Source organism: Armigeres subalbatus, chromosome 3 (genome assembly GCF_024139115.2).
Source record: "Armigeres subalbatus isolate Guangzhou_Male chromosome 3, GZ_Asu_2, whole genome shotgun sequence".
In the NCBI taxonomy this organism is placed as follows: Eukaryota; Metazoa; Arthropoda; class Insecta; order Diptera; family Culicidae; genus Armigeres; species Armigeres subalbatus.
Genome location: NC_085141.1, coordinates 49,644,724 through 49,667,459, shown reverse-complemented (window position 1 = coordinate 49,667,459; position 22,736 = coordinate 49,644,724). Strand labels below are relative to the sequence as shown.

Below are 22,736 nucleotides of genomic sequence, written 5' to 3'. Positions count from 1 at the left end.
TTTTGTATTTCGTCTGTTCATTTGCCTGAGTGTGTGGTAACGGATGAAAGTGATACTACTCTCATACAATAGTCTTGGCTTGTACCACCTACGAATTTGTGCGAAATGCTCAATGCTAATGCTAATGCTAACAATTTATTGAACGTCTTCTCTTCAAGTTCTTTTTTTACAATATTACTGATTTCAAATATGATTTTAAACTGCAATATATGTTTGTATCAAGCACCTAATAGGACTAATAAAACCGTAGTAAGTATTACAACCCTTCTAAATGGCCTTATTCACCACTAGAAGTACTGAATCTAATGGATCAAGAACTAAACAATCAAAACTATTTGCATCAGCACCGCTTTTTGGATTAGATGATGGCTTTGGCATGTTTTGTTCCGTTATTGTCAGGGTTTTTTTTGACGTAGGACTTACGTCTCTCTTCACTATACCGGGTGTCATTTCAATATTTCTAAATCGACCGCGTTACACTGTGTTGAAAGATTTTGAATGATAATAGCGTTTGTCCCAGTGAACGGATCTCTTCGGAAAACCCCTTAATCGACAGATCTTAAGTATGCCTTTCATATTCATACTTGATATGACCCGAAAAACTTGTTTCAATATGCCTAAAACTGTTTTCGAAGCAAAACATTGACTGCACTGAAACCTATAAATATGGGTGCCGCTTGTTCCTCGCGTCATTTGTTCGCTTGATTCTGATGGGTGCAGACACCAGCGAATGAGCTGCCGCTGGGTCTGCTGAGAAGACATAAAATAGCGCAAAACGATTTTTTTTCTTTCATTCTAACCGGGACAAGCAAAGCCACAGCAGCATCGATTCGACAGCACTCGCAACTTTTTGCAAAACAGCATCGTCCGCATCATCCGCTTTTCGGCCCGGCAGCGCCGAGGCCACCATCAGCCAAAGCATGCCAGTACAGCCGCAGAAAATGTTCCAGAAGCAGCCCATTCTACAGACCCGACACCGCAGTAATGCCGAGGAGAACCGGCAGCAGCAGCAGAGTCGAGCCGAAACTAGCCGGCATCAATGAAGAGCTGAGGCCAACCGGCATCAGTGTTGAGCCGAGACCGGCCGACATTGAAGAAATCGCGTGTGTGTGTGTTTTTGTTTTGAGTAAAGAAACCCCCTCGGTCAACCAGTTCCCCGAAAGGAGTTAATTTTCGGCCCTTATCAGGGCCAAGAGAGTTAATAATAATGTTCGCAATTGTGTGGCATTCGTCACTGGTTCGTCCGCATGCTGCATTAAGGCAATTCGCATCCCGCTGGTTCCATTCCATTGAAGAAACAGCACACGTCAAGTGGATACGCTGCATGAAGACAGCTTTGGTTTTGCGCTCCACCCAGGAGCACCCAGTATCAGCCTTACAGTCCGCTGTAACGTGGCGCAACAGATGGAGAGAGAAAATGTATTTCTTTGAAGCAAACGGTTCTTCTGAGAGCCACTGATATATATCAATATCAAAGTTTTAAATACCCTCCGCCTTAGAAAATGTACTTGGGTGTCAAATCCAATATTCTAGAGATAAAATGTTATACGCGAATAGCAGATTTTCAAGATTTTTTATAACCGTGACATAACAAGAACTATGACCGCGAAGTGGACGAAAAACTAGACTTGATCATGCCCTTAAAGACACTAAATATGTCCAAATTTCTCACATAATCTAATTTAGATAAATAAATCGATGATAACAGCTCAAACATTATTATATAACAGTTTTCGTGAGCAATTTAAAAAAGATATCTCAAAATGAAAAGCTATCAATCGATTTATATAGAAAAACATTGTTGGATAGTGTTGGCGCACAAAGCGAACGTGACTGAATGTTCTCCCAAGCTACCAATCCTAAATTTTCCGCACTTCCCACCTGAACAGCAATTCTTAGCTCGATTGCCTGGCTTGTGGCCTGTACCGTGCGAAAAGTCCCGTTAAGAAATAGACGCCAGCAGCGAGCAACAAGCGTAAAAAAGAAGAAGCCCTTCTCGAACGCGTTGATGATGATGACGCTTTGGCTGACAAAGGAACGGGATACAAGACGCTCACTGATTGGCCGACCAATCGGGAAGCATCGAGACGATTCAAAATTAAGTATAAAAGAAAAGTGCATTCGCTTACAGAGCATTCAGTCCTTCTTATTATGTAGTTGGACCAAGCCGAAACAAACAGCCTTTTTCAAGGCTATAAGAGTTAAATAATTTCCTCATTCAGAAGCTGCGAATGAGCTGCTGCTGGGTATGACGAGAAGGCATAAAATAGCGCAACGTGATTTTTTTTCCTTTCATTCTGACCGGGACAATCGAAGCAACCGCATCATCGATTGAACAGCACTCACACCTTTTAGCAGGGAATGAAGTCATCGAAGCCACCATCATCAGCCGAAACCTAGCCAGTACAGCAGCAGTCCACCCTACAGACCCGACAAAGCAGCAATGCTGAGCAGATACCGGCAGCAGCAGCAGAGTCGAGCCGAGACCGCCCGGCATCGGTGATGAGCCGAGACAGGCTGAAGAAAAGCCACATGATGCAGCATGTATGTCCAAAAAACAAACGGTTCTTCAGAGAGCCAATGATAGAGATAAATATCAAAGCTTTCAATTCCCTTCGGGATATAAATTGCAGGGTTGTTACGAAGATCCTGAAATATTTTCCGCGCCAAATCTGTGCCGACTAAAATCAAATCCACGCCATTTCCGCGCGATATGAAAATCCATTCTGCGCCAAATCCGCGCGACCCAAAACTAAATTCTAAGCAAATACACGTTAAATATCTATGCATTGATCAATGCAATACTGGCATTGATAAAAAAATATGTAGAAAAACATTGTTTGATACTGACCGCACACAAAGCAAACGTGACTGAATGATCGTCCCATGTTATGAATTCTGAATCTTATCACCCGAAATCCCATGTCCGGGTGTTTCCTTCCTTCTACTACTAACAATGTTGTCTCAGAAAAGAACACGTACTTCCCACCTGAACTGCAATTCTCGCTCGCTATCTAGCGAAAAGTCCCGTTAGGAAATAGACGCCAGCAGCGAGCAACAAGCGTAAAAAAGAAGAAGCCCTTCTCGAACGCGTTGATGATGATGACGCTTTGGCTGACAAAGAAGCGGGATACAAGACACTAGCTGATTGGCCCACCAATTGGGAAGCAGAGAAGATTCAAAATTAAGTAGTATAAAAGAAAAGTGCATTCGCTCGCAGAGCATTCAGTCTTTTTTATACCGTCACTAGAAATTCGCGGTTATTTGAAAAGATCGTTTTCTTACTTTTTGCAGCCGAAGCAAACAGCCTTTTTCAAGGCTCTAAGAGTTAAAAATAATGTTCTCCTTCAGTCGCTATCGCACGGATTAGAAGGCCCTTTAGTGGAAGGGCTGAGATACAGTCTACATCCCCTGCTGAGCCAACTTGTGGTTTATTTCAGGCAGTCCTTCAGTGGGAAGGTTGCCACTGTCGAGGCTAATATTTTGTGACCGGACAGATACTTCCTGATTTTTTTTTGATGATTTTTGTTCGAGGTAGATTTGATTTCTGTGTCGGTTTGATGAGAAGATTTTGCCAAGGAATGGTATGCAACGCCGATTATTTATCCAAAATAGTTGATATGAGAAATTTGGACATATTATGTATCTTAAAAGCATGGTCAAGTCAAGTCCTACGTCCACTTAGCGGTTATGTCACAGACATTACCCACTGTTCGTTTTTTATGTTGATAGAACTTTATAAAATTCGGCACAAGGTACGTTGATATACAAATGAATGTTAAGGCCAGATTTGATCATAATTGATTAAAAATAAACGTAGCAAATATTAAAAAATCTACCAGAACCGCAATTTCTTTTGAAGTAATTAATTATGCAGCTTTGTTGTAGTTATTAATCACAAGACAAACTTGCGTAGATATCAAGGAATTAGACAATAAAGCTCCGTTATTTGAATAAAACTTCTGTAAAACAAATATTTGAATTCATATCAAGAAACAAATAATACAAAATCTAACCTAGTTGCTCTCCGTTGATTTTTAAGTCAGCATCAATTTTTAGAAATTTCTTTGGAAGTACGGCAGAATAATTTGCGTAAACTCCAACAGAAATTAGTCCGTTATTTCTTCTTCAATTCTTGTAACAAGCTTTTCTAACAGTTCATGCAGAGATTGTTTTGACCATTCTTACTGGAATTTCATTTAAAAACTCCGAGAACTCCTGTAGAAATTCATCTTTCGTGCGCAGATTCATCCCAGAAATTTCTGCGGGTCATCATCTGGAAATTCTCCCGGAAATTTTCATGGAAATGTTTGCAGAAACCCAACTGCCCTTGAATCTGCTGAAGTGCAGAAGTCGCTCCAATGTATCTGTGAGAATTCCTCCGAATATTTCTTATAAAAATTCCCCTGGGAAATTATTTTGTAATTCATTTGGGTATTTTGTCGTGAGTTCAAGTAAATTTTCCACAAATAACCTGCGAAAAATCTTCCCACTTCCCACTGAAGGACTGCCTGAAATAAACCACAAGTTGGCTCAGCAGGGGATGTAGACTGTATCTCAGCCCTTCTACTGAAGAGCCTTCTAATCCGTGCGATAGCGACTGAAGGAGAACATTATTTTTAACTCTTAGAGCCTTGAAAAAGGCTGTTTGCTTCGGCTAAGTGCAAAAAGTAAGAAAACGATCTTTTCAAATAACCGCGAATTTCTAGTGATGGTATAAAAAAGACTGAATGCTCTGCGAGCGAATGCACTTTTCTTTTATACCTTATATTGAATCTTCTCTGCTTCCCAATTGGTGGGCCCAGTGGCGTAGCCAAAAAATTGTTCTGGGGGGGGGTTTTCTGAACATTTTTTTTTTCGAAAAAAAAATTTTCTTCCTAAAATTTTGTCTTTGGGGGGTTGTAACGAGCATGTCCGTTCGTTAAATGTATTCGTATTATTATCTTCAGTATAAATTATCCGTATTATTAGATTAGTTTGAACCAGTCTAGTACTGGAAAGTTCACCCACTGCATGAATCTTGTTTCATATTCACGAGTAGCGTCCCACAAGCAATCATTTAAATGAGTTCCTACCCTAGCCAACTCGCACATGCTGTAACCGCCCAAAAAGGGAAAAGTGATAGCAGCAGATATGAAATTTGCGCGCTTGCTGCTGTGCATTGACCCCCGGAGGAATGCATTCAGGGGATATTGAACTTATCCCGAATGGGTCCGCTCTCTCAGATCTAGCGAGCCGTTTGATGTAAGCCTTTCGGCGAAGACAAATCCCCCTCCTTTTAACCTTGATCGTTTCATGAGCGTGGGAATTATTCAACCTTCGGATTTCCGCTCCGGATTTCCGAAGGTTATGATAACGAGACTAATTAATAATGCGCACCTTGATCTGAGGAAAATTGACGATCGATCACTTCGTTCTGGCTAGTGGAAGAGGCAGGAGTGATCGGATTTTTAAGTGTCGCGCCGTGATGTGTGTTTAAAGGTGATTAACATATTAGCATGCTTTAATTTAATCGATTTTTAATAAAGTCTTTCCCAAAATTAGTTGAGTTAGCTAAATACGAGTGCTAAGTTGTTCCGTGTAGCTACTAGTTTTGTGCGTGTGTATAAATTGTGCAGGTAATTTGTCGGTTAATATTGTGTGCATTATGTGTGTGTGCTAATCATGTCGTCGAACGACACCACGTGTTTAATTAGGTTTGTGGCATACTGCGAAACCCCACACATCGCACCCCAAAGTCAACGATCGCTTCTGACCCCACCGTCAGCTACGAGGGTTTTCCCGGAAGTACGTCGACCGGAAGAGGGCTTGCGTACGTTTCATCGCGCCCTAGGCAGAGGTTGCAGTCATCCGCGTTCATCATCGAATTGCGCCAACCACATATTATTCATCACTGCGACGACCGTACCCGTTCATCGCCGCCGCGTGAAGCCCACAGACCGGAGGGAATATCATCTGCGTCAACGTCAGCGACGCGAGCTTCAATCAACGGTGCTCATCGAATGAACGACCGATTGATTTTCGATTTCCCTCCACCCCAAGCGTACGCAAAGAAAACCGTAAGTAATCATGCATGATTAGATAAGTCCATGCGCATGGCTCAGTTCCCGCCGCTACCGAAGAACTAACAGTAAGTAGCGTGCCAATCGAAACTTTTACGTGGCTGTCCTTAGTCCCCGCGCTTGCGCTGACAGCCACGCTTCTGGAGCTACACACCTAAACCGACCCGGAATGAACACACTGCACGCATAGAACTCAACACACGCTCCGAATGAAGACAGAGGTTAGATAGAGAAAGAGAGAGTAAGGGAAAGCAAACAGTAGGCCTAGGCAGAGAGGAGAATGGAAACATGAAGAGAAATATATGTATGTGGAAATGAATCTGTTCTGAACATTTGTAGTGATATGTTGTTTTGTTAATGCTGGTAGCATAAATGCAGGCGAACCGTTGTTCGTAAAAGTCTATCCCGAATGCAATGCGAGAATAAAGTTGGTTAAAGTTTAGCATGTTAATCGGTCGTTAATTTATTTTATTATTCATTATATTTTTCTGGGGCGGTTCCCCGAAACAACCACGATTTCTCCCTATTCGTTTCTAGCAGGATTCGCAGGGTTGTTCAGGTCATCCAGTGATGATAAACGGGCGTAAGTATTGTTTCGTAATCGCCTAATTCCTACGCTTGTAAATCGATTTCCCTTCCCCTTTTCCCCTACATTGTCTTCACCCCCAGTCTTACGTCACCCGATTCGTTCCCTCTCTGAAAACGGGAGTAACTAGACCCATTCCCTGGGGGTCTCAGCGGCCGGGCAGCCCTATATCTGGAAGGTGGTCTCCGAAAGGAGTGGCGCTAAAACCACCTATCTTATTTCCCCGGGAAACGTGCGGGTTGGCGGGTTATACCCAAAACCACCCCCGTGGCTACGCCACTGGGTGGGCCAATCAGCTAGTGTCTTGTATCCCGCTTCTTTGTCAGCCAAAGCGTCATCATCATCAACGCGTTCGAGAAAGGCTTCTTCTTTTTTACGCTTGTTGCTCGCTGCTGGCATCTATTTCCTAACGGGACTTTTCGCTGGATACAGGCCAATAAGCCGGGCAAGCGAGCTTAGAATTGCAGTTCAGGTGGGAAATACGTGTTCTTTTCTGAGACAACATTGTTAGTAGCAGAAAGAAGGAAACACCCGGACATGGAATTTCGGGTGATAAGATTTAGAATTGGTAACATGGGACGATCTGCCATCTGCGAGTTGTGGCGCCTGCCTAGGATGTGGTGGGGTTTGACAGTGGGCCCTGTTAAACCTCTATAAAAAGCTGCATGTATCCGCAAGTAGGCTCCGCCAAAGCGACCGTGTGCCGCTCAAAGCGCACAAGCCCAAGTCCTGGTGTTAGGTGGGACGCTAAACAGCCCTGACACGACGGCCCTCCGACGAGACAGGAGGTTTGCGCAGGCCCAATAAGCCGCCTTTAAAACAACTATTACGAACGACATAGAAGATAATACGACTCGATACAATCGGCAACGACCTAGGCGACGAATAAAGGATCACGATTGGAAGCTTGGAACATGGAACTGCAAGTCGCTAGGCTTCGCAGGTTGCGATAGGATAATCTACGATGAATTACATCACCGCAACTTTGACGTCGTAGCGCTGCAGGAAATCTGCTGGACAGGACAGAAAGTGTAGAAAAACGGGCATCGATAGGCTATCTTTAACCGAAGCTGTGGCTCCACTAACGAGCTGGAAACCGGCTTCATAGTGCTGAGCAAGATGCGCCAACGCGTGTTTGGCAGCCAATCAACGCAAGGATGTGCAAGCTGAGGATAAAAGGCTGTTTCTTCAACTATAGCATCATCAACGTGCACTGCCCACACGAAGGGAGATCCAACGACGAGAAAGAAGCGTTCTATGCGCAGCTGGAGCAGACATACGATGGATGCCCACTGCGGGACGTCAAAATCGTCATCGGTGACATGAACGCTCAGGTAGGAAGGGAGGAAATGTATAGACCGGTCATCGGACCGGATAGTCTGCATACCGTATCGAACGACAACGGCCAACGATGCATAAACTTTGCAGCCTCCCGCGGAATGGTAGTCCGAAGCACTTTCTTCCCCGCAAGAATATCCACAAGGCCACATGGAAATCACCTAATCAAGTAACGGAAAACCAAATCGACCACGTTCTAATCGACGGCAAATTCTTCTCCGATATCACGAACGTACGCACTTACCGCAGTGCGAATATTGAATCCGACCACTACCTCGTCGCAGTATGTCTGCGCTCAAAACTCTCGACGGTGATCAACACGCGTCGGAGTCGTCCGCCGCGGCTTAACATTGGGCGGCTACAAGACGGTAGACTAGCTCAAGACTACGCGCAGCAGCTGGAAGTGGCACTCCCAACGGAAGAGCAGCTAGGCGCAGCATCTCTTGAAGATGGCTGGAGAGATATTCGATCCGCCATTGGAAGCACCGCAACCGCTGCACTAGGCACGGTGGCTCCGGATCAGATAAACGACTGGTATGACGGCGAATGTGAGCAGTTAGTTGAGGAGAAGAATGCAGCATGGGCGAGATTGCTGCAACACCGCACGAGGGCGAACGAGGCACGATACAAACGGGCGCGGAACAGACAAAACTCGATTTTCCGGATGTTCACGTAAGGGCCACGTGCCACAGCCCGATATGTGTAAGGACATAAACGGGAACCTTCTTACGAACGAGCGTGAGGTGATCCAAAGGTGGCGGCAGCACTACGAAGAGCACCTGAATGGCGATATGGCAGACAACGGTGGCGGTATGGTAATGAACCTAGGAGCACGCGCGCAGGACATGCGACTTCCGGCTCCGAATCTCCAGGAAATCCAGGAGGAGATCGGCCGGCTGAAAAACAACAAAGCCCCTGGAGTTGACCAGCTACCAGGAGAGCTGTTTAAACACGGTGGTGAAGCACTGACTAGAGCGCTGCATTGGGTGATTACCAAGGTTTGGGAGGATGAGGTTCTGCCGCAGGAGTGGATGGAAGGTGTCGTGTGTCCCATCTACAAAAAGGGCGGTAAGCTGGATTGTAGCAACTACCGCGCAATCACATTGCTGAACGCCGCCTACAAGGTACTCTCTCAAATTGTATGCCGTCGACTAACACCAATTGCAAGAGAGTTCGTGGGGCAGTACCAGGCGGGATTTATGGGTGAACGCTCTACCACAGACCAGGTGTTCGCCATACGTCAGGTATTGCAGAAATGCCGCGAATACAACGTGCCCACACATCATCTATTTATCGACTTCAAAGCCGCATATGATACAATCGATCGGGACCAGCTATGGCAGCTAATGCACGAAAACGGATTTCCGGATAAACTGATACGGTTGATCAAGGCGACGATGGATCGGGTAATGTGCGTAGTTCGAGTTTCAGGGGCATTCTCGAGTCCCTTCGAAACCCGTAGAGGGTTACGGCAAGGTGATGGTCTTTCGTGTCTGCTATTCAACATCGCTTTGGAGGGAGTAGTACGAAAGGGCAGAGATTGACACGAGTGGTACGATTTTCATGAAGTCCGTCCAGTTATTTGGTTTCGCCGACGACATTGATATCATGGCACGTAATTTTGAGAGGATGGAGGAAGCCTACATCAGACTGAAAAGCGAAGCTAAACGGATTGGACTAGTCATCAACACGTCGAAGACGAAGTACATGATAGGAAGAGGCTCAAGAGAGGTCAATGTAAGTCACCCACCACGAGTTTCTATCGGTGGTAACGAAATCGAGGTGGTTGAAGAATTCGTGTACTTGGGCTCACTGGTGACCGCCGATAACGATACCAGCAGAGAAATTCGGAGACGCATAGTGGCTGGAAACCGTACGTACTTTGGACTCCGTAAGACGTTCGCCGCCGTACCAAACTGACTATCTACAAAACGCTTATAAGACCGGTAGTTCTCTACGGACACGAGACCTGGACGATGCTCGTGGAGGACCAACGCGCACTGGGAGTTTTCGAAAGGAAAGTGTTGCGTACCATCTATGGTGGGTTGCAGATGGCGGACGGTACGTGGAGGAGGCGAATGAACCACGAGTTGCATCAGCTGTTGGGAGAACCATCCATCGTTCACACCGCGAAAATCGGAAGACTGCGGTGGGCCGGGCACGTAGCCAGAATGTCGGACAGTAATCCGGTGAAAATGGTTCTCGACAACGATCCGACGGGAACAAGAAGGCGAGGTGCACAGCGGGCAAGGTGGATCGATCAGGTGGAGGACGACTTGCGGACCCTCCGCAGACTGCGTGGTTGGCGAAGTGCAGCCATGAACCGAGCTGAATGGAGAAGTCTTTTATGTGCAGCACAGGCCACTCCGGCCTTAGTCTGATGATAAATAAATAAACATGGGACGATCATTCAGTCACGTTCGCTTTGTGTGCGGTCCAGGGTAGAAATATTTCACAGTCAATGCAGTGAAAAACATGGATCTCAGTAAAATCTACTGTCGCCTTCATCGCCGCCGTGGTGAGTGCGACTGGGTGCAGCCGAAAAATCATTTCCAACACCGACTATTCAATTTCGCATTCAGCCACTCACAAGTCGCTCTGACATGCTGCTCAGTTCGCGCCTTACCGTATGACTGTGAGTGGCCCATTTAAACGCGTGGTGAATTTTTTCAATTTGCTGGTACACATTCAACATTTTGCTGTGGTAAATTTCATCTTCGCGGCGCTGTGGGTGATGTGAGTTCTGTTGTTTACTTTTCTGCCTCTCCGGGAATGTGAGGTTGATTTCAAAGCAGGAAGAAAATAAAAAAATGATATAAAAAACATCACCTCCATCCAGTGCTGCGGAATATTTACAACCCTGGTGCGGTCAGTATCAAACAATGTTTATCTACATATTTTTTTTATCAATGCCAAAAAATCCAACATTTAATGAAAAATCGATTGATAGTTTATTAATGTTTGAGCTGTTATCGGTGTTTTTTTATAAGATTATGTGAGAGATTTGGACATCTTATGAATCTTTAAAGGCATGGTCAAGCGAAGTCCTTCGTCCACTTCGCGGAAATCAGAAAAATTATCCACTGTTAGTTTTGACGCTATTCATGAAAATCACGCATAAAATTTTATCTCTAGAATATTGGATTTGGCACCCAAGTACAATTTCTATCCCGAAGGGTATTGAAAGCATTGATATTGATCTCTATTATTGGCTCTCTGAAGAACCGTTTGTTTTTTGGACATACATGCTGCATCATGTGGTAGCGGGCTTGGTAGTCATATGGCTACTGCTTCTGCCATATACGCAGGAGGTCGTGGGTTCAATCCCAGGTCCGTTCCATTCTCCTACTTTGTATCTTTCTCTATATTTCTCATGTTCTAGCAATCGCTAGAACTGGAAATAGACTTGTTTCCATTTATATTCCTAAACCTTCAACTTAAGTATTCTAGCGCAATAATCTGCTAGAATTGGAAATGAACTATAGAGCTCGTTTCCTACATCCTATTAGAAATTCCAGCAGCTACCTTCTCCTATCTATCACATTGGCAGCTCGTTAACCAAGAGGGACCTCTGCCTCCAACCTAACCCAGAAATTCCTACAAATTCCGCATGAACTCGTGGCAAGTGCAGAGGTATATTCGGCTTGCAGCGGGCGAGTGATTGCATCATCATTTCCTCCCCTTCCCTACATTGACTTGCATTCTGACGTGGCAGGCGCCAGTATGACCTAACAAATGAGATCACCAGTACTTGTACATTGAAGATGTGTGCTAGTCCCAAGCAAACATCTGTTGGTTCCCTGTGCAAGAACAGCTGATCTGGTCATAATGGAGTAGCAACTACGAGCAGTCAATCAAGCTCAAGCTCAAGCTCAAGCTCAAGCTCATACATGCTGCATCATGTGGCTTTTCTTAGCCTGTCTCGGCTCAGCACCGTTGCCGGCCGGTCTCGGCTCGACTCTGCTGCTGCTGCCGGTATCTGCTCAACTTTGCTGCTTTGTCGGGTCTGTAGGGTGGACTGCTGATGTACTGGCTAGGTTTCGGCTGATGATGGTCGCTTCGATGGTGTCGAGCCGAAAAAGCGGTCGGTGCAGACTTCATTCCCTGCTAAAAGGTGTGAGTGCTGTTCAATCGATGATGCGGTTGCTTCGCTTGTCCCGGTCAGAATGAAAGGAAAAAATCGCGTTGCGCTATTTTATGGCTTCTCGGCAGACCCAGCGGCTGCTTATTCGCTGGTGTCTGCACCAATCAGAACGTGGTAATGGAATGATGCAAGAATTATGCGGTACCCATATTTATAGGTTCCCTTGATCTCAATTCATTGAAAACAGTTTCATGCCTATTGAAACAAGTTTTTCGGGTCTTATCAAGCATGGACATGGAAGACATACTTGAAATCTGTCGATTGAGGGGCTTACCGCAGAAATTCGTCCACTGAGACGAACGCTATTAACGTTTAAAATCTTTCAACACAGCGTAACGCGGTCGATTTGAATATTTTGAAATGACACCCGGTATAGTAAAGAGAGACGTAAGTCCTACGTCAAAAAAAAAGAGTTTAATTCATGAAGATGGTTTGCCACGTGGTTAGAGAGTAACTCATTTCATTTATTTAGTTAACATCTAAACAGATAACACTGAATCAACAATTTGACGCCACAATGCACGGTTCGAGGCCGCATCTCTCCATCCTCGGATACGCCCCACGCTCGCCAAGTCGTTCTTCACCTGGTCTGCCCATCTCGCTCGCTGCGCTCCACGCCGTCTCGTACCTGCCGGATCGGAAGCGAACACCATCTTTGCAGGGTTGCTGTCCGGCATTCTTGCAACATGTCCTGCCCATCGTACCCTTCCGGCTTTAGCTACCTTCTGGATACTGGGTTCGCCGTAGAGTTGGGCGAGCTCTTGGTTCATCCTTCGCCGCCACACACCGTTTTCTTGCACATCGCCAAAAATGGTCCTAAGCAAACGTCTCTCAAAAACTCCGAGTGCTTGCGATTCCTCCTTGTCCAAGCATTGTCCATGTTTCATGTCCGTAGAAGGCTACCGGTCTTATTAACGTCTTGTACATGACACATTTGGTGCGGTGGTGAATCTTTTTTGGCCGCAGTTTCTTCTGGAGCCCGTAATAGGCCCGACTTCCACAGATGATGCGCCTTCGTATTTCACGACTAACGTTGTTGTCAGCCGTTAGCAAGGATCCGAGGTAAACGAATTCCTCGACCACCTCAAAGGTATCCCCGTCTATCGTAACACTGCTTCCCAGGCGGGCCCTGTCGCGCTCGGTTCCGCCCACAAGCATGTACTTTGTCTTTGACGCATTCACCACCAGTCCAACTTTTGTTGCTTCACGTTTCAGGCGGGTGTACAGTTCTGCCACCTTTGCAAATGTTCGGCCGACAATGTCCATGTCATCCGCGAAGCAAATAAATTGACTGGATCTGTTGAAAATCGTACCCGGCTGTTACACCCGGCTCTCCGCATGACACCTTCTAGCGCAATGTTGAACAACAGGCACGAAAGTCCATCACCTTGTCTTAGTCCCCGGCGCGATTCGAACGAACTGGAGTGTTCGCCCGAAATCTTCACACAGTTTTGCACACCATCCACCGTTGCTTTGATCAGTCTGGTAAGCTTCGCAGGGAAGCTGTTCTCGTACATAATTTTCCATAGCTCTACGCGGTCTATACTGTCGTATGCCGCCTTGAAATCAACGAACAGATGGTGCGTTGGGACCTGGTATTCACGGCATTTTTGCAGGATTTGCCGTACAGTAAAGATCTGGTCCGTTGTCGAGCGGCCGTCAACGAAGCCGGCTTGATAACTTCCCACGAACTCGTTCACTAATGGTGACAGACGACGGAAGATGATCTGAGATATCACTTTGTAGGCGGCATTAAGGATGGTGATCGCTCGAAAGTTCTCACACTCCAGTTTGTCGCCTTTCTTGTAGATGGGGCATAAAACCCCTTCCTTCCACTCCTCCGGTAGCTGTTCGGTTTCCCAGATTCTGACTATCAGTATGTGCAGGCAAGTGGCCAGCTTTTCCGGGCCCATCTTGATGAGCTCAGCTCCTATACCATCCTTACCAGCTGCTTTATTGGTCTTTAGCTGTTGAATGGCATCCTTAACTTCCCTCAAGGTGGGGGCTGGTTGGCTTCCATCGTCCGCTGAACTGACGTAGTCATCTCCTCCGCTGCCTTGACTTTCACTGCCTGTACTCTCAGCGCCATTCAGATGTTCCTCGTAGTGCTGCTTCCACCTTTCGATCACCACACGTTCGTCCGTCAAGATGCTCCCATCCTTATCCCGGCACATTTCGGCTCGCGGCACGAAGCCTTTGCGGGATGCGTTGAGCTTCTGATAGAACTTGCGTGTATCTTGAGAATGGCACAGCTGTTCCATCTCCTCGCACTCCGCTTCTTCCAGGCGGCGTTTCTTCTCCTGAAAAAGGCGGGTCTGCTGTCTCCGCTTCCGTCTATAACGTTCCACGTTCTGCCGGGTACCTTGCTGCAGCGCGACCGCCCGCGCTGCGTCCTTCTCCTCCAGAATCTGTCTGCACTCTTCGTCGAACCAATCGTTCCGTCGACTTCGACCCATATACCCGACGTTGTTCTCCGCTGCGTCGTTAATGGCTGCTTTAACTGTACTCCAGCAGTCCTCAAGAGGGGCCCCATCGAGCTCACCCTCTTCCGGCAACGCTGCCTCGAGATGCTGCGCGTATGCAGTGGCGACAGAGTAACTCATCACAAGCAAATTATAAGCACTTGAGACAGGGATACAAAAAATAAACCCTTATTGAGTACAGTTAATGCAATTCAAATCTTCATTTTCGGAGCATTGCTTGTGGATCCAGTTTTTACACGAAATACAGTTGGTCCATCCCTCACCGTTTGCAGAGTCCGAGAAGCAATCTCCACATCGGTCACATAAGGAATCGTCCAATTCACTGTTGAGCTTCTGCCGTTTCAGAGTTCGCTTGGAGACTGCTCGCTTGCCTTTCTTGATTGACGAAATATCTTTCGATGCTTTGGCCTCAATAAGGCTTTGGCGATAATTATCTGAAGTTAAATCTTCAGCTTTTTCTGTTCGGCGTTTCCTTTTTGTGACACGTGCACTAGTCATTTTAGGAAGAGGCATAATATTACGTGGTGAAATCGTGAAGGATGACTCAGCCGACTGTTGACCATTATCCATTCTTTCGTCAACAGTTCCAGATATCGTCAGGGAATCCTTAACAATCTCCGCATCTAGAACTGATTTTGTTCCAGCATTCTGCGTATCTGGAACCGGTTGCGTTTGTGCAGTTGACAACTCTTGGTCCGTAACCAGCGACGGTGCAAAAGAACTATCATCAAACACGGATCGGTCACATGGCCACAATCCACATTTTTTGAAGCCGTTGACTGCATTCGACATGGTAGCAGCTTTTTCAAAAGCGGATCCCATAAGCTTCATGGTGTCATACTGACTAATAACGTGTCCAGGATTAGATCGTAGGAACACTTCGGCGGCATTAGAATAAAAAGCTTTGAACGGAGCCATAAACGAAACATCAAGCGGCTGCAGTTTGTTACTGCAATGAGGCGGGAGAGAAAGAATAGTCACATTATTCTTACGAGCTTTCTCGGTCAGTACCAAGTTCTTGGTATGCGATGAGTGGCCATCCACCAGAAGCAGAATAGGATCAGACGACGAAGGATGGGCGTTAGCGAGGAAGTGATCAAAAAAAATATCAAATGTTTCGGCGTTCATGTATCCCGACGGATTACATGCAAATTTTGTTCCTGTTGGTGCTCCGTGCTTAAGACCATCATGCATCCGAGTTCGAGGGAATATGACAAATGGTGGAAGATGATGGCCGCTCGCTGACATTGTCATTGCAACGGTAGTTGTTTCTCCCCGTTCCGCCGAAGAGATTATGCCCACCTGCTTCTTTCCCTTTAAAGCAGCAATTTTCTTCTTATTTGGGGGCACCTGAAATGTTAAACAACTATTAGTAAGAATAAGCAGTGATTGCTTTACCTTTAGGATAGATTTATGAGCTTTACAAACCGTAGAAATTCCGGTTTCATCAGCATTGTAGATGCGCTCTGGACGAAACTTCTTCGTTCCAAGGGCAGCTTCATATATATCGAAGAAAGCATGAACAGAAACTTTGTTGAAGCCCCTGGCTCTAGCAGCTGACGTTGGTTCTCCTTTCCGGAATGTAAGTTTCGGATTTCGCTTCAAAAATCCAGTAAGCCATTCGCGCCCTGCCATTTTCTTGGCTTTGTTGAACGGATGATCAATTTTGTTCATTTCGGCAAGCTCGAAAGCCAGCTTGCGTACATCATCCTGGTTAATACCATAGAACCGGCTTTCCAGGTCAAACAAGTGCTGCACCAGTTCCTCTTCTTGTGCCGGAGAGAAAACTGCTTCTCGCGGTCCCAGTCGGGACTTCGACACCTTACCGTGAACATGATCCTGCAGCGTACTCCTCGGAATGCCGAACGTCTTGGCCGCACGCTTCACAGACATACCACTGGCTACTGCATCCTTTGCCTGGCTAAGGTGTTCCTGGTTCCACTTTCCACGGTTGGTTTTCCTTTTGTAGTTCCGAACCATCTAAAAATGTTCCTTTCGTTAAAAAACATCCGGTTTTGAAATTCGGCTGCCGGGCTTACCCCACGCAATGAATGACGGGCATGCCCCAACAGCTCATTTTGTGTCACAAGCACCATAATTATTTAATTTTCAAACAAACTTACCTTTAAATCCACTCAGCCAGTAGTCAATAGTACAGACGAGAATATGTGTACGAATAACTTAATATTTTTAACGTATTTAGTGATTCAAAGCTTAACATTTATAAGGGAAAAATTATATCCATTACCGCTTTGGCGATGCTTCAACTTATTTTGTTTATTTTCTTGACATTTACAGTTACTACTGTGTTGCCATATATTTCGAAATGGCAAATCTGTTAAAAACTAACACGACGTGTGGTTATTACAAAATTAAATAGTGTTTACAGGTAAAAATCTGGGGGTGACGGGCTTACCCACAGTGCCGGGCTTACCCACATTTCCCCTATAGTCATTCCTGCGGTCACCCCTCCAGGGAATTCCTCCAAAAATATTCTTATAATTTTTCGGGTTTTTAATGCTGCAGAAATCCTTTTTAAGCCCACCTTACAGCTCGGGAATTTGATCCGCGGATTTTTTCGCCATGTGTTTTTGCACATGCGATGTTTTCGGGATTTGAGCACGGAAAATAAAAATCCCGGTCCCATTTAAAATGCACGGGGACCAAAATCCGGCGGAAAATTTTCCTGAGGTGTAGAGTAGCCTTTACGCTGTGGAAAATTATTTGCAAGGAATTTATACAAGGATCATCATAGGGCAGCGGTTCTCAACCTTTTTCTTGAGAGGTACCCCTTCAAACTTTTACATTAATTGAGGTACCCCCTCTTGAAAGTAGGCTTTCAAGCCTTTTGTAAAAATAATTCCGAGCCCTTTGAAGCGAGGCTTCCGAACCTCTTGAAGGGAGCTTCTGAATCTCTCGAAAGTAGGCTTCCGCAGCTCTTGATGAAAGGCTTCTTAGCCTCTTGAAAGGAGGTTTCCGAGCCTCTTGAAATGAGGCTTCCGAGCCTCTTGAAAGGAGACTTCCGAGCCTCTTGAAAGGAGGCTTCCGAGCCTCTTGAAAGGAGGCTTCCAAGCCTCTCCAAAGAAGGCTTCCCAGCCTCTTCAAAGGCGGCTTCCGAGCCGCTTGCAAGGAGGTTTCCGAGCCGCTTGAAAGGAGGCTTCCGAGCCTCTTGAAAGGAGGCTTCCGAGCCTCTTGAAGGGAGGCTTCCGAGCCTCTTGAAAGGAGGCTTCCAAGCCTCTCCAAAGAAGGCTTCCCAGCCTCTTCAAAGGCGGCTTCCGAGCCGCTTGCAAGGAGGCTTCCGAGCCGCTTGAAAGGAGGCTTCCGAGCCTCTTGAAAGGAGGCTTCGAAGCCTCTTGAAAGGAGGCTTCCAGAGCCTCTTGAAGGGGGGCTTGAGGCCTCTTGAAAGGAGGCTTCAGAGCCTCTTGAAAGGAGGCTTCAGAGCCTCTTGAAAGGAGGCCTGGAGCCTCTTGAAAGGGAGGCTTCAGGCCTCTTGAAAGTTGGCTGAGCCTCTTGAAAGGAGGCCTCTTGAAAGGAGGCTTCCAGGCCTCTTGAAAGGAGGCTCTGAGCCTCTTGAAAGGAGGCTTGAGCCTCTTGAAAGGAGGCTTCTGAGCCTCTTGAAAGGAGGCTGAGGCCTCTTGAAAGGAGGCTTGAGCCCTCTTGAAAGGAGGCTGACCTCTTGAAAGGAGGCTTCTGAGCCTCTTGAAAGGAGGCTTCCTGAGCCTCTTGAAAGGAGGCTTCTGAGCCTCTTGAAAGGAGGCTTCTGAGGCCTCTTGAAAAGAGGCTTGAGCTCTTGAAAGGAGGCTTCTGAGCCTCTTGAAAGGAGGCTTCCTGAGCCTCTTGAAAGGAGGCCTCTGAGCCTCTTGAAAGGAGGCTTCTGAGCCTCTTGAAAGGAGGCCTGGAGCCTCTTGAAAGGAGGCTCTGAGCCTCTTGAAAGGAGGCTTCCGAGCCTCTTGAAGGGGGCTTCTGAGCCTCTTGAAAGGAGGCTTCCAGGCCTCTTGAAAGGAGGCTCCTGAGCCTCTTGAAAGGAGGCTTCTGAGCCTCTTGAAAGTTGGCTCTGAGGCCTCTTGAAGGAGGCTTCCTGAGCCTCTTGAAAGGAGGCTGAGCCTCTTGAGAGGAGGCTGGAGCCTCTTGGAAGGAGGTTTGAGCCTCTTGAAAGGAGGCTGAGGCCTCTTGAAGGGAGGCTGAGGCCTCTTGAAAGGAGGCTTCCAGGCCTCTTGAAAGGAGGCTTCCAGGCCTCTTGAAGGAGGCTTGAGCCTCTTGAAAGGAGGCTCTGAGCCTCTTGAAAGGAGGCTTCTGAGCCTCTTGAAAGGAGGCTTCCTGAGCCTCTTGAAGGAGGCCTGAGCCTCTTGAAGGGGGGCTTCCAGGCCTCTTGAAAGGAGGCTTCCAGGCCTCTTGAAAGGAGGCTCGAGGCCTCTTGAAAGGAGGCTTCTGAGCCTCTTGAAAGAGGCTGAGCCTCTTGAAAGGAGGCTTCCAGGCCTCTTGAAAGGAGGCTTCCAGGCCTCTTGAAAGGAGGCTTGAGCCTCTTGAAAGGAGGCTCTGAGCCTCTTGAAAGGAGGCTTCCTGAGGCCTCTTGAAGGGGCTTGAGGCCTCTTGAAAGGAGGCTTCTGAGCCTCTTGAAAGGAGGCTCCTGAGCCTCTTGAAAGGAGGCTTCCTGAGCCTCTTGAAAGTTGGCTTCTGAGCCTCTTGAAAGGAGGCTTGAGCCTCTTGAAAGGAGGCTTGAGGCCTCTTGAAAGGAGGCTTGAGCCTCTTGAAAGGAGGCTTCTGAGCCTCTTGAAGGGGCTTCTGAGGCCTCTTGAAAGGAGGTTCTGAGGCCTCTTGAAAGGAGGCTTCTGAGCCTCTTGAAAGGAGGCTTCTGAGCCTCTTGAAAGGAGGCTTCTGAGCCTCTTGAAAGGAGGCTTGACCCTCTTGAAAGGAGGCTTCCTGAGCCTCTTGAAAGGAGGCCTGAGCCTCTTGAAGGAGGCCTGAGCCTCTTGAAAGGAGGCTTCTGAGCCTCTTGAAGGGGCTTCGAGGCCTCTTGAAAGGAGGCTTCCAGGCCTCTTGAAAGGAGGCTGGAGCCTCTTGAAAGGAGGCTTCGAGCCTCTTGAAAGGAGGCTGAGCCTCTTGAAAGGAGGCTTCCAAGCCTCTTGAAAGGAGGCTTGGAGCCTCTTGAAAGGAGGCTTCTGAGGCCTCTTGAAAGGAGGCTTCCAGGCCTCTTGAAGGGAGGCTTGAGCCTCTTGAAGGGGGGCTGAGGCCTCTTGAAAGGAGGCTTGAGCCTCTTGAAAGGAGGCCTGAGCCTCTTGAAAGGAGGCTTCCTGAGCCTCTTGAAAGGAGGCTCTGAGGCCTCTTGAAGGAGGCCTGAGGCCTCTTGAAAGTTGGCTCTGAGCCTCTTGAAGGAGGCTTCTGAGCTCTTGAAAGGAGGCTGGAGGCCTCTTGAAAGGAGGCTTCTGAGCCTCTTGAAAGGAGGCTTCCAGGCCTCTTGAAAGGAGGCTTCCAGGCCTCTTGAAAGGAGGCTTCCGAGCCTCTTGAAAGGAGGCTTCCAGGCCTCTTGAAGGAGGCTCTGAGGCCTCTTGAAGGAGGCTTGGGCCTCTTGAAAGGAGGCTCTGAGCCTCTTGAAAGGAGGCTTGAGCCTCTTGAGGAGGCTTGAGCCTCTTGAAGGGGGCTTCTGAGGCCTCTTGAAAGGAGGCTCTGAGCCTCTTGAAAGGAGGCTCTGAGCCTCTTGAAAGTTGGCTTCCTGAGCCTCTTGAAAGGAGGCCTGACCTCTTGAAAGGAGGCTTCTGAGACTCTTGAAAGGAGGCCTGAGCCTCCTGAAAGGAGGCTTCGAGACTCTTGAAAGGAGGCTTCGAGCCTCTTGAAAGGAGGCTCTGAGCCTCCTGAAAGGAGGCTTCCGAGACTCTTGAAAGGAGGCTTCCGAGCCTCTTGAAAGGAGGCTTCCGAGCCTCTTGAAAGGAGGCTTCCGAGCCTCTTGAAAGGAGGCTTCCGAGCCTCCTGAAAGGAGGCTTCCGAGCCTCTTGAAAGGAGGCTTCCGAGCCTCCTGAAAGGAGGCTTCCGAGCCTCTTGAAAGGAGGCTTCCGAGCCTCTTGAAAGGAAGCTTCCGAGCTTTTTAAAAAGAAGGCTTCCGAACCTCTTGAAAGGATCCTTCCGAGCTTTTTGAAACAAGATAGACACAGACACAGCACAGGCCTTTCGAAAGAAGACTTCTGAACATCTTGAAAGGAGGCATTCGTGCTGTTCTGAAGAAGACTTCCGAGAAGCGTAGAAAGTTGCTTCTAAATCTCTTGCAACGAAGCAATAAAGTTTTTCTAAAAAACCCAGATCAATCCACCTAGCGTTGGTGGTGCCTTTCTCGCGCATTAAAAAAATAATAAAAACACATAAGACGAATTTCGCGCCAACTCGACCAGCGGTTGGCAGCACCATCTCAGAATTGAATGAAACTTGGTGGGCATAAAGATATGGTATTTCTAAGCTACTCTGCATACTTAGTTTTTCAAAAATTGTCAAGAGTAACATTTGATGAGGGCCTAATTTTTTTCATGGATTTTTTAGAAATCGATGTAACTCTAAAATGAAAAGACCTACAAAAAGTGTTGTATGGCGGACTGTCGTGAAATTCCCAGACGTTTTTGGAAAATATCCAAAAATGAAATACCGATTTCTACACTGAAAAAAATTAGTTTTAAAAATTAAAATCGATATTACAAAAAAACCTCATATCAGAAATCGATGAAATTTTTTTGCAGGTAGGTATTTTAATTATCTAACTTTTCTAGGAATAATGTTCCTGTGACATATTTAAGGAAAAAAAGTTTTTCTAACAAAAACTTTTTTCATGTCCATATTGAGTGAAAATTTATCAGCGTGTTTTATGCCTACAGCGCCAATTATAGGTTCAGCAGCCTATCATCAACCAACGACACATTTTGGAAGTGTAAAAAATTGTTTAGGAAGCAATTACTACATTTAATTCTTATTTCTACTTGAATACTCATTAATTTATAAACTTAGTCGAACAATTCAAAGACTTTTGGGTCTTCATCTGAGTTGGAGTATTTTTTAGCCAGGATTTTATTATGAGCGATTGGTATAAAAGAATGAAGCTTTTGTGTGCCAATTATAGTTTTTGCTTTTTTGAAAAGTTCATCAAACTCTTGTTGAGTACCGTCGTCGGGGGTGACAATGGGTCAAATGGGGACGACAATGGGTCACTGTTTCAACTACTTAGAATGCTTGTAGAATGGATGTATCTGAGGACAAGAAGACAAAAATATAAGAGACCTTTTAGAACGATTTTGCTTTACGCCCTCCATGCTCGCGGTGAGAGCGATGACCCATTCTCACCCCCAGACCCATTGCCACCCCCGATGGCGGTATTTCTCATTCGTGATATAAAAGAAATGTAATATAGTGATATTTTTGTTTGATTGAAAACGTGTCCATTCGCCCATTCGTACAACTCCCGAGGAGTCTTGATAGTATTTCCATAATCTTTGGCAAGAGTTTCTCGTTTTGCCATTCGTTTGAGAGTGCCACCAATAGCTTCGCAAGGGCCTTTTCCGTGCGATGTTGTAAAAAGTGCCATTCTGCTTCTAAGCCATGTTTTTAATTTAAATTATACAGACTTGCAAAGTTCCTTTTATTTTTATAATGTGCTGCAGCTCACCAAGACACAAAAGTAATTTTTGTAAAATCGATCGACTGTTTCAAAAAGTCAATTAATTTTAAAATGAATAAGTGAACAGCTTTTGTGTCATGGGTCATTACTTCTGATTAATAAAGCTAACGTTTTCTGATTAACCGTTTCTTTTAAAGTAAACTTCGAATGGATGTATTGTTGCCTGGGAATTATTCCAATCTTGAGCAGCATTGTGGATAATGAATGAATAATTTTCAGAGAGATCTAACAGTACAAGTGTATTGCTGTTTGCAAATAATGTCATAAGTTATAAGTTTATCAATTTTTGGAATAAAATACGATACAAAATCATCTACAAGCTTTATAACGGTTTCTAAATTACACCGTTCAGTGGTTAGCCTTTGCTGAAAAACAACATCTTCTTTTCCACTATTACAATTAAATTTCACTTCAGTTTCATTTCGGCAACATTGCCCGTTTTCAAAGTAATTATTTTTTTGTAATTGTTTTT

At 46.1% G+C, this 22,736-nt stretch overlaps 1 protein-coding gene and 1 long non-coding RNA gene across 2 annotated transcripts in view; both read left to right on the top strand.

Annotated features, from left to right (window-relative positions):
- Positions 1–22,736, top strand: part of LOC134226282 (uncharacterized) — a 108,785-nt gene that overhangs the window by 72,301 nt on the left and 13,748 nt on the right. The window lies entirely within an intron of this gene.
- Positions 5,426–6,057, top strand: LOC134227527 (uncharacterized). The gene is made up of 3 exons (XR_009983691.1): positions 5,426–5,481; positions 5,545–5,618; positions 5,697–6,057. It is a non-coding gene; the product is annotated as an uncharacterized LOC134227527 (long non-coding RNA).